General features: G+C 38.5%; 1 long non-coding RNA gene across 1 annotated transcript; it reads left to right on the top strand.

Annotated features, from left to right (window-relative positions):
• The first annotated feature begins 16,190 nt into the window (after nucleotides 1-16,190).
• LOC139188218 (uncharacterized) lies at nucleotides 16,191-17,174 on the top strand. The gene is made up of 2 exons (XR_011571510.1): nucleotides 16,191-16,467; nucleotides 16,549-17,174. It is a non-coding gene; the product is annotated as an uncharacterized lncRNA (long non-coding RNA).
• Nucleotides 17,175-19,128: the final 1,954 nt, after the last annotated feature.

The raw sequence follows: 19,128 nt of genomic DNA, 5'->3' as shown, positions 1-19,128 counted from the left end.
AGCGAACCACCCACCTCGCCGTCGTCATCGACCCCCGCAACCACCATCTATTTTCTCTCTCTACATCTCACTCTCAGATCTCCATTTTCTAATGGGAAAAAGGGCAAGTCAGACGGGCCGGGTCAGGGTTAAGGACCCGGGAGTGGATCCAATACGCATAGCGATGGGGATCTGGTGAACTGGGGCTGTTCAAGCTCGTGGGCTTCAAATTTTGGTCTCCACTCTCCAGCAACCAAGCTAGTGAGCGACGGAGATGGCTGCGGTGGTGGCCTGCTGCGGGATGAAGTTCTTTCTGTACGTGCTTATAATCGTAGGCTTGGTATGCTTCACCGGCATGATGGCCGGACTCACTATCGGCCTCATGTCCCTCGGCCTCGTTGACCTCGAGGTCCTCATGAAGTTCGACCACCCTTAGGATCGTAAACACACCGATGACGGTGGTTGACATCACGTTGCAAGCAGTGGTCAGACGTGATTTTCTTCTCCCTGGTGTTTATCCAAAAGAAGAAGGTTAGAGGAGGCTATATGTTCGAAATTTGAAGAATGGAGGTATTTTAATTGATACTTGTGGAATGTGACACAATTGGGGAAAAAGACTGATATTGATCCCAATCTAAGAGTACCGGCATTGACGTTTGAGGAAGAAACATGTCTCCTGGAGGTCGCTTCTTTGAGGACGTGGCCGAGTCTCGTGTGGCATTTACAGATTCTGATGTTGCAACTTCCACTGCTGATCTAAAGGCTTATCCATTTAGAAAAGCAGCCCCTGGTTTGTTTGGAAATTCTAGAATGCCACCAAAGAGTAATGTGCACGACCTACTCGAGTGTCCTGTTTGCATGAATTTAATGTGTCCTTCAATTCACCAGAAAGTGAAGAGAAGTCGTGAAATTGATGCTAATAGGGTTTGAAACATCTGGTATTACTATAAAGTTACACACATGAATGGAATTGGAGAAGCAACCCACGTTGGAGCCTCCTAGTTACAGCTGGTCGAATTGGAGATGAAAGCAATCTTCTTTGTCCCCAGCAAGGTTGACGTCTCTTTCCTCCGCCCTATGGTTCGATTCTCGCCTGCATTGGAGGAGTCAGGTGGTGCGTATGGCACCGGATGAGGAGAAGCTCACCCGCCGCAACAGAGGCAAAGACTTGAAGCTCACAACCCCAGTTCTGGATGCCAACTCGTCCCTGACCCACTGCTCGACTCAGCCAACTCGTCCTCGACCCACTGCTCAACTCAGCCCCTACTCGCTCATCTCAACTCACCCACTACGATTCGTGGCTGCAATGATGGATGTTATTATTTGCTCTTTCCCTTTGATCTTTCGGCATGTCTGCACATGCATAACAACAAAATAGAGACAAAATGATTACCTGTAGTGATGATCTTACTTTAAGGATTTGGAGATTATAAAAAATTGCGCCTAAAGGATTGCATCAGATAGGGATGGGGAATATGGGTGGGAAAAGAAATGGAGTGGGAGAAACAAAAGCAGAAAAGAAAAGAGAAAACGAAAGCAAAAGAAAAAGCAAAAGCAAAAGCAAAAAAAAAAAAAAAGGAAATGGCATTATTCCCTTGTTTGTCATCTGCCAAAAGAAAGAAAAATAAAGAGAAAGGGAAAGGTAAAACATTCAGTAGGTGTAATACGCACATGGAAAAAGATCTACAACAACCCAGTACGCAGTAAGTGCAGTACGCACCAACGATCTGCAACTGTCGAAGCTTTTGTGTCGAAACCTTTATTTTTGAATGATGTAATTTATTTGTCGGAGACATCTGTATAAACCCCATCATAGGGTAATAAAAAAATAAAAAAAATAATAAAAAAAAGGGCAAGCCCAAAATAATGGGTTGGAATGTTAATGGAGGACCAATGCCTATATGCCCAAAAGAGCCAAGCCCTATGGTCCCAAAATTATTCGGCAACCTGCCGCTATTACCACCAACCAGGTGATCAAAAGTACGCCTAGTACTCCAAAATTATTTGGCAACCTGCCGCTATTATCACCATCCAGGTGATCAAAAGTACACCCAATACTCCAAAATTATTCGGCAACCTGCCGCTATTATCACCATCCAAGTGATCAAAAGTACGCCCAGTACTCCAAAATTATTCGGTAACCTGCCGCTATTATCACCAACCAGGTGATCAGAATGATCGAATCATATTTATATATATTTTTACTTCGAATTCACTCGTCTTTTCTTAGTTAGTTCCTTATATTTTTGAGCTATTTACGTTATTTTTGTGTTTATAGGATTTGTTATGCAAAGAAAATAAAAATAGAACAAGTGAAATTTTATGTAATAAATTTGTCAAAACTGTCTGTGTAGATCAGCTTTTAAATTAAATTAAAAAATAAAAATAATAATAATGATAAGTCATGATGATGTTTGAAACATCATCATGATTCATGTTTTGTAGAAGAAGAAAGGAACGGCAAAGAAGGAGAAAATAAAGAAGAAAAGGAAGGAGTGCATGATGGCAAAAACAAAAGAAAAGAAAAGAATAAGAGGTGAGGAGTGCGGGACTGACGCAGGGAAAGAATTGGACAGCAGGAATGGAAATGAAGATGTCCAGCTAAAAGATGCCTTTCCACTAGGAGTTTTCGGTGCTCCTGCTTTTCATCATTTGGTTTATAGGCAAAGCACTACCATTCATATATAATATATTACAACATATGACGAGAGAGGGAGCTGCTTTGGCAGCTGGGGGTCTGGAGAGCGGGAGAGGGGGGAGCTGCCCTTTGGGCAGCTCGCAGAGACGCAAGGGACAGGGTGAGCACAGGGAGCTGCCCTTTTGGGCAGCGTGAGAGTGGAGAGGTGACTGACGAGAGAGGGAGCTGCCTTTGGCAGCACGGGGTCAGCGAGAAGAAGTCAGAGGTGAGGACGTGCAGAGAGAGCAGCATCGGGGAGAAAAAGAAAATAAAAAAAGAGAAGACATGAAGTCAGAAGGAGAGAAGTCAAAGGCTGTTTTGGGCGAAAAAGAATAGAAATATAGCAGGGCTTTGCAGAGAGAGGCAGAGGAGAGCCTCGGCACGGAGAGAAAGCTGCCTGCGCAGCACACCTCGGAAAGGACAGAGCAAAACTCCTTTATCTTTCGGTTTAATTTTTCCAAACTTCTCTTTTATTTCTATTTTTAATAATGTGTAAATAAATTGATTTTGGCTAGAGGTTAATTCAAAGCCATGATTATATCTGTAATATGAATTGATTACCTTCGGTTGTGATTTCATAAGTTGTGATTTCAATTTACTTATCCGTTCGTATAAAAACTGATTTGTGTATGTTGGTTGAGAGTGCACGCTTAATTTACATGCATGAATTTGATGCTAGAATATAAGTGAATTTCACCTAATCGTTATGAACTTATTTTCACAAGTAGTAAAGGTTGCTAGTCACAATCACGTTAAGTAAATTCTTGGCAAGAGTATCATGCTTTTCATAGTTACGAATGCCTCGTCAATGCTTATAGTTTTCACAAAGTTTTATGATCTTTGATTGTATCTCTATTGTGCTTTTCACGTAGGGGACTTTTGAAGAATGTTTTGAATTGTTGTATGCGTTTTCCCGTCCAATTCAATAACTTAAGGAAAACTTGAAGATTAAAAAAGTGCTGTTCACGGTTAATCTGGAGTATTGAAATTCACAATTTATTAAAAGAACAACTGGAAATCATTTTGTATGCAAGTATAACATGTGTGGAGAAGAACCCTCTAGCTAGTCCGTCATTTATCATTTTACCTTAATTTCATGTTTTTGTCAATTCTGTAATTTAATTAAGTTTAATTTACTTTTCATCAAAACCAAACACCCATCCATTATTAAATTATATTATTTATTTAGTTTTCTTTATTGTTAGTCTTTTAATTTAATTTCCATCCATTGCAGTTCCTAGTGTCTAATTTGATTGTTTTCATTATTTTGAGTTATCCTAAGTGTGTTTCGAGTTATTAGAGTTTTTAGCCTAGTTTTGTGTCCTTGAGTCTTATTTAATATTTTTAAATTAATTTAGAATAGATTAGCAATCCCTCCTAATCCCCGGCCTAGAACGATACCCTACTTACATCTATACTACAATTGTCAAAAAGAGGGTTTAATTTGTGTGTCAAGAAATTCACGCATCAAATTTTGGCGCCGTTGCCGGGGATTAGTAACTTTGCTAATCCTTTTATTTTTGTTTTTGTTTATGTTTATATTGGTGTTTGTGTATTTTACTTTTGATATTTGATTTATTTTTCTTTCTTTGATTTTAGGTTCAAATGGAGCCGAGGGAAATTTAAAGGAAAGATGCGTCCGGCTAAAGACGTTAAATCAAGCGCTTCTTGGGAGGCAACCCAAGCATTCAACGAATGGAGACTTTGGAATCGCTAACCCAATCAGATTTGCATTTTTACACCCTTATCTTTACTGCTTTCATTTTGTTTTGTTTAGTTAGTTGTGTTATTTGGTTGATTTCTGTGAGTTTGTATTATTTAGTTTAAGTGTGGGGGAAGGTTAACCAAAGTCTTTCTACTTTAATTTACATATATATAAAAAAAAAAAAAAAAAAGATAAAATTTAAAATTAATGATAAAAAAAAAAAAAAAAAAAGTACAAATATTTTACAATAATGTAAACTAATAGTATTCATTGGTCGGGTGGTGCTTCGGTAGTAGGCGGGGCTTCAGCAGTCGGGGGGGCCACAGAAGGAGGAGGCAGCAGAGGTTGATCAGTTGGAGCTTCACTACGCGGTGCCGCCCCAGAAGACGAAGGCAGATGCGGTTGGAACAAACCCACAAACCTCCGATGATCAAGTAAAATTTGACCATCGGTGTCCTGCATCTGGTCAATCTTCCTCTTCATGCTGGTGGCATAGCTGTGTGCGAGCTTGTGCAATTCCTTATTCTCATGCTTGAGCCCTTTAATCTCTTGCTTGAGACTCTGTATTTCAGCCACCAAGGATTCAACGTGACGGGTTCGGGCATATAGGCGTTGGGCCATGTTGGATACGGAACCCGCACACTGCACACTGAGAGCCAGAGACTCCTTGACCGCCAATTCATCAGACCGCCTTGCGAGCAGTCTGTTATCTCTGGGAGTGACAAGGTTTCGGGCCACCACCGCAGCGGTCATGTCATTTTTCATCATCGAATCCCCCACGGTAAGGGGACCGGTAGGGGATATGAAGGATGGCCGCCATATGTTGTCTGGTGAAGGCGGAGCTGCCTCTTCACCAATGTTCAAGTCAAAACGACGATCAGAAGGGCCAGACATTTTTCAGAGGTGGTAAAGAAAGAAGAGAGTCGGAATGATCAAGATTAAACAAGTGCAAGAAGGGAGTGTTTACAGGAGGGTACTCAAGTGTGTTGTGGAACAAGCTTAACGTCTCTATAAAAAGGAAGAAATCAAAGAGGCGCTCCTCAGAGAAGCGTCCTCTCGCAAATCGAAGAGTCGGGGCTCCGTTCTCAAACGTCTGATTCTTTTCTCAAAAGAGGAGTTTCCTTTCTCAAAAGCCGGATTCTTTTCTCAAAAGAGGCGTTTCATTTCTTAAAGGCTGGGCTTGCTCAGAAACCACGAGCCGAACCCCGGATTTCAAAAGATCAATTTGTCCAGACGTGTCGTCACTTGTCACACGCAAATTGCTTTGCGGAAATCTCGGGCAATTTGTCGAAGCACCAATTCAGAAATCGAAGAGGGAAATTCAACAGTCAAAGACACGCTAGCTTTCTCAAAAGCTGGGCTTCAACCCACGGGAAAATCTTCTTTTCCAGATTTATCCGCACGTGTCACATGCTACCTCTACAATCGACGATGCTCAGAGCTCGAAGCACCGATTACAGATATCAATGAGGAATCAGCTTTGCGGAAATTACGGGCAGCTTTGTCAGAAAGCGCGTAATTTGTATTCTTCACCCATCCACCGGCTGCCGACACTAAGTGAGAGAACAGTTCCGGTTGTGAAGACAAGTCCTATAAGTTTCTACCTTCGCCTTCCACAGCAAAAGCACACTCTCTCAGCACACCCTCTCAACACCTCTTCATCTCCGAAAATGCATTCCCAAAGAATCCTCTCGAGTCACTCTGTGTTCCTCATTCCTTGGGATACTCCTGCGAACAACCCATTCAAAGCAAAAGTATTTCATATCATAAAGGTTGAAAGCAAGAGTATCTCATATCATGCTTTCTCCATGTCCTTCTCCTTGTCTTTGTTTTCCGACAAGGAGAAAGAGAGCAATCAGCCAGCATTTGGTATCAATCTTCCGATCTGGAGCCAACTGCCTGGAACCCCTTCCTGATTGCTTACCTAGCCTTGCTCTCGAGTACTCATCTTCATCATTTTATGCTTTCTCTTCGTCTACCACATCTACCTGGGGGACAGTAAGGGAAGTGAAAATGATACCTCGAAGCATGTGGAGACAATTCAGCTAGGGACAAGGAGAAAGAAAGCAAGAGGTGGGCACTTGGAAAGATTGAAGAAAGAAATAAGGACCAACACCTTTCCCTCGTGCCTGCCCGTTGTGCAGAAGAAACAAGCAGAGAAGAATGCAGCTTGCACAATCATCCCAGCGGAAGGAGTCCGAACTGAGGAACTAGAGAAGCTGCCACATCTGCTTGGAGAACAAATAAGGAACTGCAACATAACCAAAGAGCAAAGCTTCGCCGTACAATATCATCAAATCATCACTTGCAAGTAAAAAGCTAAGTGTCACCCTGTTCAAGAGGAACGCTGTGGAAAGTCAACAAGCACGACCAATGATTACTTATTAGTTTTATTCATTATCTTTTATCGTAATTTTCAATTTTTCGTTTGCAATTTTTTTTTTTTTAATTAATTTTCTTGCGTTACTTAACTGAATTATTTCTTTTCTTTGCAGGAACTTTTGGTTCTTTCCACCCTTGAAGCTGATTGTAGAATTTTAGCTTGGGGGTCATCGCTTGATTTTACTGCAAATTAGGGAAGTTTTCAGTCCAATTGCGTTATTTTGTTTCTTATTATTTATTTATTTTATTTTATATTTTTATTTGCATTATAGTGTTTTATGACATTGGGGACAATGTCCAGTTTAAGTGTGGGGGTAAAGGGTAAAAATGACCAAATTGAAATTTTTTGTACCTTCAACTTCGAACTGGTTTCATTTGTTTCTGTGTTGTTGCTTTTTATTTTTTTAGTTTTGTTTTCTCTAAAAAAAAAAAAAAAATCGGAAAATTTAAAAAAATCCAAAAAAATTGTCTTGTTCCCCTTATTGTTTTGAATTAGATTTTTGTTAGTTTCCCGACTCAATGATATAATTGGATCAAATTCGAACCATGATCATCAAGAACTTAGTTAACATGTGTTTTGTGAAATTCCTTATTCTCTTGTTAGTTTTGTACATGTTTGATCATCTTTGAAAAACCAAATGCACATAGCCTTGTTAATGTGAAACTAAAGTATGACTTAAAGCTTCATATGTGAATTTAGTGACCATATACATCCTATGTGAGTTTTTGAGCCTATTGAAAGTGTGTGCATTTTTCATACACTCCTATTTTTTTATGTGTGATGAACTTATGTGATATACATCTCTAGAACTTGCGTAACGATCTTTCGAATTGTTTGTCATTGATTGCATGAACTTGGAAATGATAGAGGCATTAGGTTTACCACTATGGCCCAAATAACCATGTTTCCCAAAGAAAAATGATATCATTAGTTTGCCAATTTGAGCTGTGTATGTTGAACCTTTTATTTCTTATCACCAGATATGTCTACCCTTATACCTGAAACATTTTTCATTACCCTTTCCAAGCGAGCAATGCGAGATTGTCTTATGAGAAACGTTTGTGAAGTACTTTGAAGGTGTTTGGCAAAAGAATAAGTGTGGGGGTATTTCATGTTTGTATTTAAAAAAAAAAAAAAAAAAAAAAAAAAAAAAAAAAGAAAAGAAAAAGAAGGATTGTATACAAAGAAAATAAAAAGTTTTTAAAGTTTCAGTTTAAGGGTGTGGTTGGAGGTTTCAGAAGAATCGTTGGAGAGCTTGAGTTTTTATAAATCTAAAGAAAAGAATTGCTTGCAATGTAGCTTGGAACTTGTGTTTTCCTATTCTTTCGTTTCAATAACCCTCTCCCTAAGCCTCATTACATCCAATAAAAGTCCTCTTGATTTAAGTTTTGCAATTATGACTGTGGAGAAGTGATCTTTATGCAAGCTTATGGTAGAAATTTCACATTTGATTCTTTGAGCGAAACACATTAAAACTAAACACATATGTGATTGAGTGTTTATCCCGTGAGAAGGTTACTAGTTTGCATATGATGATTTTAAAAATAAAAATTTGAAATTGCATTAGCATGGCTATCTCACACACTACCCTTCAAGGATGATTCAAAGATTACTGCTAATATTTGAATAAGGAAGATGAACTTGATTTAACTTGTTTGGTGCTAGCTATGGTTCTTGATGATTTGTGTTCTCAAATGAAATTCTATGAAGGTCACATAGGGGGAAACTAATGTTTTTCATGTTAGTACTTTTTCATGTTTTCTTTGTTTTGCTCGAGGACTAGCAAAAGCTAAGTATGGGGGTATTTGATCGAATCATATTTATATATATTTTTACTTCGAATTCACTCGTCTTTTCTTAGTTAGTTCCTTATATTTTTGAGCTATTTACGTTATTTTTGTGTTTATAGGATTTGTTATGCAAAGAAAATAAAAATAGAACAAGTGAAATTTTATGTAATAAATTTGTCAAAACTGTCTGTGTAGATCAGCTTTTAAATTAAATTAAAAAATAAAAATAATAATAATGATAAGTCATGATGATGTTTGAAACATCATCATGATTCATGTTTTGTAGAAGAAGAAAGGAACGGCAAAGAAGGAGAAAATAAAGAAGAAAAGGAAGGAGTGCATGATGGCAAAAACAAAAGAAAAGAAAAGAATAAGAGGTGAGGAGTGCGGGACTGACGCAGGGAAAGAATTGGACAGCAGGAATGGAAATGAAGATGTCCAGCTAAAAGATGCCTTTCCACTAGGAGTTTTCGGTGCTCCTGCTTTTCATCATTTGGTTTATAGGCAAAGCACTACCATTCATATATAATATATTACAACATATGACGAGAGAGGGAGCTGCTTTGGCAGCTGGGGGTCTGGAGAGCGGGAGAGGGGGGAGCTGCCCTTTGGGCAGCTCGCAGAGACGCAAGGGACAGGGTGAGCACAGGGAGCTGCCCTTTTGGGCAGCGTGAGAGTGGAGAGGTGACTGACGAGAGAGGGAGCTGCCTTTGGCAGCACGGGGTCAGCGAGAAGAAGTCAGAGGTGAGGACGTGCAGAGAGAGCAGCATCGGGGAGAAAAAGAAAATAAAAAAAGAGAAGACATGAAGTCAGAAGGAGAGAAGTCAAAGGCTGTTTTGGGCGAAAAAGAATAGAAATATAGCAGGGCTTTGCAGAGAGAGGCAGAGGAGAGCCTCGGCACGGAGAGAAAGCTGCCTGCGCAGCACACCTCGGAAAGGACAGAGCAAAACTCCTTTATCTTTCGGTTTAATTTTTCCAAACTTCTCTTTTATTTCTATTTTTAATAATGTGTAAATAAATTGATTTTGGCTAGAGGTTAATTCAAAGCCATGATTATATCTGTAATATGAATTGATTACCTTCGGTTGTGATTTCATAAGTTGTGATTTCAATTTACTTATCCGTTCGTATAAAAACTGATTTGTGTATGTTGGTTGAGAGTGCACGCTTAATTTACATGCATGAATTTGATGCTAGAATATAAGTGAATTTCACCTAATCGTTATGAACTTATTTTCACAAGTAGTAAAGGTTGCTAGTCACAATCACGTTAAGTAAATTCTTGGCAAGAGTATCATGCTTTTCATAGTTACGAATGCCTCGTCAATGCTTATAGTTTTCACAAAGTTTTATGATCTTTGATTGTATCTCTATTGTGCTTTTCACGTAGGGGACTTTTGAAGAATGTTTTGAATTGTTGTATGCGTTTTCCCGTCCAATTCAATAACTTAAGGAAAACTTGAAGATTAAAAAAGTGCTGTTCACGGTTAATCTGGAGTATTGAAATTCACAATTTATTAAAAGAACAACTGGAAATCATTTTGTATGCAAGTATAACATGTGTGGAGAAGAACCCTCTAGCTAGTCCGTCATTTATCATTTTACCTTAATTTCATGTTTTTGTCAATTCTGTAATTTAATTAAGTTTAATTTACTTTTCATCAAAACCAAACACCCATCCATTATTAAATTATATTATTTATTTAGTTTTCTTTATTGTTAGTCTTTTAATTTAATTTCCATCCATTGCAGTTCCTAGTGTCTAATTTGATTGTTTTCATTATTTTGAGTTATCCTAAGTGTGTTTCGAGTTATTAGAGTTTTTAGCCTAGTTTTGTGTCCTTGAGTCTTATTTAATATTTTTAAATTAATTTAGAATAGATTAGCAATCCCTCCTAATCCCCGGCCTAGAACGATACCCTACTTACATCTATACTACAATTGTCAAAAAGAGGGTTTAATTTGTGTGTCAAGAAATTCACGCATCACAGAAGTACGCCCAGTACTCCAAAATTATTCGGCAACCTGCCACTATTATCACCAACTAGGTGATCAAAAGTACGTCCAGTACTTCAAAATTATACATGAGCATTACTCATGTTAATCATACATAAACATTCATGAGCATCACTCATGTCAATCGTACATAAACATTCATTCATGGCAACATTCATGAACATCACCCATGTTAACATTTATGAGCATCACTCATGTCAATCGTACATAAACATTCATTCATGGCAACATTCATGAGCATCACCCATGTTAACATTCATGAGCATCACTCATGTCAACATCCATGAGCATCACTCATGTCAATCAACATAAACATTCATGAGCATCACTCATGTCCATCAGCTTCCAAACCTTCATTTTCAAAAGCTCTAGCTTCAAAAGCTTCATTTACAGAGCTCTAGTTTCAAAAGCTTCATTTACAAAAGCTTTAGCTTCAAAAGCTTCATTTACAGAGCTCCAGCTTCAAAAGCTTCACTTGCAAAGCTTCACCTACAAAGCTTCAGTGTAGGGTATACAAATACCGCATCTGAACAACCGCCACTTTGGCCCATACATGGATTCAATTTGAAGTCTCCAGCCAACAAACTCTATTGACCGAAGACTTAGGGGACTACACTATACACCATATATTGGGCCTCAACTGGGCCTCATGAGAAATACTTGGGGGACTTAGCCCATTATTTATGTACTGAGGAGCGAGCCCTTATTCTATAAAAGGGATTCCCTCACTTTCATTAGAGAGCACCCATTATTCATGTACTGAGGAGCGAGCCCTTATTTTATAAAAGGGACTCCTTCATCATCATTAGAGAGCATCACCGCCTACTGAGCAACTGCATCGCCATGAGCATCATTCATAACCCATCATTTATGTATTGAGGAGCGAGCCCTTATTCTATAAAAGGGACTCCCTCACCATCATTAGAGGGCATCGCCGCCTACTGAGCAACCGCCTCGCCGCGAGCATCAACTCTAGCTCATCATTTATGTATTGAGGAGCAAGCCCTTATTCTATAAAAGGGACTCCCACACCTTCAAAGCCGAGCCAATCGAGGTAACATAAGCCATAAGTAGAGCAACCTCGCAACATGTGCTACTTCTAGTTGAGTATCATTTCATATTGAGCACCGCCTCATATCGAGCATCAATTCAAGATAACATCTAGTTACTTCGGCCCACACATGGACTGAATTTCAAGTCGCCAGCCAAAAGACTCTTTTGACTGAAGACTTGGGGGACTACTGTTTATACCATACTTAGGGCCTCCGTATTTAGATCTCGTATAAATACTTAGGGGACTCAAATGTAATTATGTAATAAAGGAATGGGCAAATATGTAATAAATGAGGAGCCCTTATTCTATAAAATGACTCATCACTCTCCTCATTGAGAGAGGCCAATCCTTAGGCCTGATCCTCACCCTCTCAAAGCCTCACATCCCCTCTCATATTTAGATAAGCTTATCCTTACATAACGAGTAGTGATATTAGAGTGAAAAACTTGTACTCAAAATACCAGGGGCGAGTGGATCAATTTAAGCAACTTCGAGGGCTAGAGAATGTAGCCACTAATGATATTGTGGATCTTGAAAATGATTAAAACATCGAAGCATTTCTCGACACCCATGGACCTCAATTTATGTCGGTTGATGCCCAATTTCTTTTGTCGACTGCTCGAGGGGACATCAGTGTGGTAGTACCGGGCTTGTACACTGCAGTGATCCTAATTTGCCAACACGATAATCACAATACTTCGCAGTTTGATCTCGTGCATCTTTCCAGTTTTGATTTTATCTTTTCGATGTTCTATTCATAACAACAATATTGTTCTCTCTCCCTACATTCTCTTAAAATTTCATGTACTAGTTCAGTACGATTTCACACTTTAATTATAATGCAGTTTGACTCTAATATGATTTACTATCATTAATAATGTTTAGTGTTTATTAAGTTTTATCCAAATTTGGGGTAATTCTTTTTACATATATCTGGACTTCACTTCACATAAGACGATGAATTCTTCAAGGCGTTGGCAGCCGGTTTAAGCACCTCGCTTCTCACGGGCCCTGATCTTGTCGATTTTCTCTCAACAATGCAAGCACGTCCTTCATTGTGGGACGATCCTCTGCCCGGTTGCTGGTGCAGAGGAGTGAGATTCTAAGAGCTTGAAGCATTTATTGTACCTGTGTGTCTAGGTAACCTTGAAGTTTAGAATTAAGAATCTCAACATGGTTCTTCTTGCTCTTTAGGTGGTCTCGGAGCCACTGAATCACATGAATGATGGGTCCATTGAATGCCTATCTTTAGGATCAAGCCTGTTTAGATATTAACTTATGAAGCAATTGTTGAAGAAATGGGTGTAAAAATAAATCCACATATTGAATTGGGTTTATGGGGGTATATTAGGTATTAAATTAGGGTTTAAAGAGATATTAATAGTAGGGGTGGGCAAACGAGCCCTAGGCCCGCGGGTCGGGGCGGGTATTAGTGGTTCGGGATGGGTACGATGTAGGTTCAAATTTTCAAAACACAAAACGGGGCGGGGTGGGACGGGTAACCAAAATTGGTAGGGCAGGGCGGGTTCAAAAATAGGAAGGAGCAAGCCCCCGACCCGACCGGTTTCTAGCTTGAGAAAATTGGGTAGGGTTTCATGTTTGTCAAATCTCACTTTCCACCGTTGATTTCCATATTTTCATCTCACACACATACCCCCCCCACTTCCCCGTGTTTCCCCAACCCCCAATCTCTCGAACCTTCTCCCTTTTCACTTCTCCCACATTCCTTTCCTTGTTTCTTCTACCCCCATCTCTGCAACTCTCCTTCCCGAAGCACAAACACCTATACACCACCGTGACCTCCACCACCGTGGTGCACATTCCGACGAGCACCATCACCACCTGTGGACCGTCCCTCCTCCGTTTCTCACCTCCATGCGATCGGGTCCAGGTGAGCGAAGAGATCAGGTTTCGTTGCTCAGCAACTAGTCCTTGATTTTTTGCAACTGAATTTTCAACTCAGCATCTATGTGTGGGAGGGAGCCAACCAGAGAGAGCAGACTGGGTAGAAGTAGAGTGTGAGCGGGTTGATTTAGGGCTGGGCACGGGCTGGAGGAGTTGAAGGGTCGGAATACTTGGGATTGGGACTCCAGGGGCTTGAGGGATTTAGGGTCGAAGGAGAGGACGACGACGGCGTGAGTGGGTTGATCCGGAAGAGTTGAGGGGTTGGGATTCAATGAATCTGTGCAATTGTTAGTTTATATATATATATATATATATATATAACAAAAAAAAAAAAAAACCAAGGACTTGTGGACCCGGCTTGAACTGGCCCGTTTCAACCGGGCCGGGTTAGGTCCGGTTCCTATATTAGAATGTGCTATCCCCGGCCTGGCCTGACCCATCTCCTTTGCATCCGAGTCCGGCCCAGTCCCTTCAAAATTGGGCCCATCCGGCCCTTGCCTACCCGTAATTAATAGTTTAGTTAAAAATCAAATGAATGCAAAGAGTAAGTTGAGTGTAGAAATAGGTTAGATGAATTTAAATAAAATTTCCCTAATTTAATACATTGTGAATTGAACTTCCCAACATCCTCTACAAACAAGATCCTCTTTAGTACTTACATAGAATTTAAGATAAAAAAAATATATTACTCCGAAATTAATTTGAAATCTTTTTCCATTTTAGATTCTACATTTCCTTGTTGACGATAATAAACATGGAAATTAAGGATTTTTAGTTCCAAACTATAAAATTGTTGTAAATATCGATTTTAATTTCCTGAACAGCAAATCTAGAGTTGGAAATCACTTACATCACTCAGATACTTTGAGATCCTCTTCACCGCTAAAACTGTATTATAAATAGATCCCACATTAAGCTAGGGCTCACTACATACAACAGTGCAAATTAAAACAAACCTTGAATTCAGCATCAAATCATCCCAGGCGTTACAGAAATATCAAAAAAATATGGAGAAGCCTACATCTCAAGCAGCTATGATGGTCGTCCTCCTGGTCATTTCATCTTGTGGATTTTCTCACTCTAGTTAGCTAATTTATCTTCATGCATACATTTATTCGAAGTGGCGATTACAAGGTTAATTTTGTATATCTAAACAGTATTATTGCTTTGTATAATTACACGGTAAAGGTAGATCTCTAAATGGAGCATTTTATGAGTGTGTTTCTGTCTATTTTTCAGGTGTACCATTATTCTCGGCAGCCAGGATCAGTGAGCAACGCTGTTCTTCCAATGCCGACTGCAAAGCGTTTCCATGTCATTCAGGCTTCGTACTTTGTTTTGACAACCATTGCTCGTGCCAACTATCCTCAAAAACTGTTCAAGACTCTGGCCTCCTGCAGCCAAATCGAAATGGTCTCCAGTGTTCCAATCAGAATGATTGTGACAAACTTAATTTTTCATGCACATCGGGACAGTTCATCTGTCTCCACGGACAATGCCAATGTAATGATTTTCTCCAATAAGCTAATTAGCTAAAGGTGAAAGTTATTAATAAAGTATTAACGAAATATCATAAATTAAGTTTGGACTCTCTTCTATTAGAGTCTTAATTTCATCTTTCTCTCTCGTTAGCACGTTTTGTTCTGCACAAATACCTTTATTTTTCTATTTACTTCACAGGTTGTCAAAAGCTTGAAAGTATGCAGGGGTAGTTATCGTTTAATTCCACCTTCATTATTTTCTATTTTCTTTGCCCTAAATAATTACACATAAACATTTTGCTTATAGTTCACCCCATATTTATACTTTTTGTTTGATTTAGACCATTCCTCAATTATCGCTGGTTTCCGTTATTGCTGTCCAATTTTCCAGTCAATTAATTGAAAAAGTTATTCCTCGCAATACTTATGTTTATTATTCTAGCGTTCATTAACAATTGAGCGCTAAATTTCAAATTAAAATACATGGACATTTTTTAGGGGTGAATGAAGAAAAAATGTTAAAATAAGGGTTCTTATAATAATTTTCCAAAACAACAAAAAAACTAAAAAATAAATGATTGTTTTCTGAATTTGTAGCACTTTTGATTCTTTGCCCAAAATGAAATTCTAGTCAGTATTGTGAAGTTTGAGATGCAATTTGGTGATTATACATAATAATTGTTACTAAACGTCCCAAAACTTACTCTATTTTAATCCCCAAATGAGTGAAATGTTCAAAATACTTCTGAAAGGGAAAATGTTGACTTTGATTGACCTTTGAGGTTGTGACACCAATGATCTATTCTCTTAGCAATATCATCATAGCACTCCACGATACAAACGTGTGGGCAGAAGCGAAAATAAAATTTAGAATTCAAAAGAAGATTTGGATCTTTAAAGTTCAAGAGCATTCTCATAATGTAGTATCTTCTAGATATTTCCTTTATTTTAAATTTTTATTCCTATTTAGTCATTTAATATTACGGTCTAATGATATTTCTCTTCACTTGTAAGTGAGATCTCTTATATTCAATTCTCATCAAAAGTAAATTTGAACCACATTATTACTATTATGAGATTAAACTCTACTTCCTCCTCTTAATGGAACAATATCGTTTATTAAAAAAAAAAACAAACAAAAAGAAAGAGAGAGGTCCCGTTTAGTTTTGGGTCCACTGAGACCCATCAACTCTCTCTTTCTCGACCCTCTTTTTCCTCTTCCTCCTCTCTTCCGGAGTCAACACATTTTTTCTCCCTCGTCATTCTCTCTCCCCTTTCCTCTTCTTTTAGACCACACGAACGCTTCGTCGCCGTTCTCCGACGAACCAAGCCACCCAACTATAACCGTTGTAATCTCTTCTTCCCCATGAGTTTGTTCCCAACTTCCATTGCCTGAAAATTCAACCTGAGATGTCAATTCAAGGAGCTCCGACACGGAGGAACTTTCTCGGCGAGTTTCTCGCTGTTTCCAACGAAGGCAAGTCTCGTGTGACTACTACCATTGGATTCCTCGCGTTGAGTAGATCAATTTTATGTATTTATGTCGTGATTGGTTTAGAAATGAAGCTGATTCAAAACCGAGAAGTTTGTGTTTTTCGGCGAGAAATCCCAGGATCCGGCGAGAGGACAAAGGCATGCAAGGAATCGTTCCTCGAGGCTACCACCATTTGATTCATCTCAGTTCAAAGAGTCGGAATATTTCCTTGGATCAGACATCAGAGCAACGACGGCGGCACGGCGAAGAGTTGAAGAATCCTTGGATCGGAAAATGGAGCAAGGACGATGGCACATCGAGGAGTTGAAGAATCCTGGCCGAATTCCCAATTTCTGGCGAGAGTAGTAACAACGTAAATTTATACACCTAGCCTGTTCATGTCAGGGTATCTCTACATGAGCTCGTTCCATTGTCTGATGAGCATACCATACCTGTTTTATTGATGGTTTGTGATGTAATGCTTTTCAGTTAGGGTACCTTATTTACTTCTCTCACACCTTTTTAATTTTTAACTGTCGAATCGGATGAATTGAAGAAAATCAACGGACAGAAATTAATTAGGGTGTTAGAAAAGTAAAAAAGGATGCGTGAATGACACACCCATTCAGCTATTCTTGATTTTTACTGATGTTATAGTACTTTATACTATTTCGGTTTCGCAATAAGATACCTTGGAATTGTGATTTCCACCCGTTTGATCTTTCGCAACAAGATACCTTTGAATCATGATATAATAGTGCACTAGACCCAAATGTGATTAACTTCATATTAAATTACTAATCGGTTAGCATTTGAATACATATTTTTCTATTTCGGTTTCGCAACAAGATACATTGGAATTGTAATATCCACCCGTTTGAAATTTCACAACAAGATAGCTTTGAATCATGATATAATAGTGTACTAGACCCAAATGTGATTAACATCGTATTAAGTTACTGATCGGTTAGCGTTTGAATACCTATGCATGTACATATATATTATTCATAGCTGAACTAATGAACAACATTTTATTGTTAAAACGTTTTATTCATTTCAATTCTTTATTGTAGAAAAAAGATTAGTACATGCTTATTTTGGAAGTCCAACATTATACCTAGCCCCTTATGGCTAATTTATAAATAGCTAGATCGAAGAAGTTTAACCTTTGACGCATCTGCATCTTCTACCAACAGTACAGTCGACCTTTCCCCCTTGACATACAAAATTAATTCCGGCGCAGTCAGTAGCATTGGAGCACACTTTAGGATAATCTGGTCCGCCGCACTCACAGACCCCGATATACGTATTGCACGATCTATAGTTACCCCAAGGACATGGAAAATCTTTGCAGGTGGGGTCATTAATGTCATCTCCACAGTATCTCACTAGTTCTTCGGAGAATATTAACGGTGCACCTGCAAATAGAAACTGCCGTTATTGCTAATACGCTGCTCAATATAAATCGAAGGATAAATGTTAAGGAGGTTCTCTATAGACTCTGCCACTTTATTCTTTTGGCACAATATTTTATAATGTTACCACGAGAATTGATGTTAAAGTGTGAGGTGTCAGAGAGCCTATGAAGAGTTACACTTTGAGAGTTACGTATAATGTGGATGCTTATCACACCACTAGGAGGAAGAGAAATTAGATAGTAGTGTGGGAAGAGAAAACTCACAAGATGCGATGACCAGGAAGACGAAGATCATATGTGCCTGAGATGTAACGTTCTTCATCTTTCTTTCTCTTTTTCTTTGGAACTTGGAACGATATGATGAGAAATTTCAATGTTTTACATTACAGAATTGGTGACCTTATATGTACTAGGTTTAACGGTTGGGTAAATCTAATACTTTAGTTCTCTGAAGTTAATACGAAATTCTTTTGCATGTTAGATTCAACATTTCCTTGATTAGGATTATCATCATGGAAATTAAGGATTTTCATTTTCCAAAATTTGAAACTTCTGTATATATTGAGATTAATTTCCTTATCGGTGAATCTCACGATCGAAATCACTTGCATAACTTGATACTTTGAGATCTCCTTATTATGTATAATTCTCACTCAAGTGTCAAAATTAACCTTTGCCTACACTGGACCCGTCTTTTTTTTTTCTTCCTTTTTTTAATACATCGATATTTTAACTCGAAAAGGACATCCTAATTTGGTATTACATTTGCCATTCACGAGATTCGAACTTTAGACCTCTCACTTCTAAGCCAAGAGGAATACTACCAAACCATAGTACTGAGTGGTTGTACCTGTCTTTTTATTAGAACCAAATATATACACTACAACGATCCAACCATTTATATTTTAGATCTTCTATCAAAGATTGTGTCTACTAAAAATCATCAAAGTCTGAAATCATATGATTGTCATTTTAGTGTTTCTTTGAAGAACCATATTTGTCTATTTTCTTTACTAAAAATGAATGTCTTAATAGTTACGTATTTATCTAATTTTTACAAGAAGGATATACGAATGATGAATTGAAATATAGACAATTCAGATCTTTGAAAATAAAATTACGAGTGGGCCCTATTAGTAATCTTGAGTTTGATTTAATTTCTTTATCAGTAATCTTGAGCTGGAAATCACATATAGATCACTCGGTTCTTTAAGATTTCCTTTAGTGCTCTATAGTGTTCTTTTAAG

This window comes from Malus domestica, chromosome 09 (genome assembly GCF_042453785.1).
Source record: "Malus domestica chromosome 09, GDT2T_hap1".
Classification (NCBI taxonomy): domain Eukaryota; kingdom Viridiplantae; phylum Streptophyta; class Magnoliopsida; order Rosales; family Rosaceae; genus Malus; species Malus domestica.
Note: the sequence above shows the minus strand (reverse complement) of the source record. Positions and strands in the feature narration are given on the sequence as shown.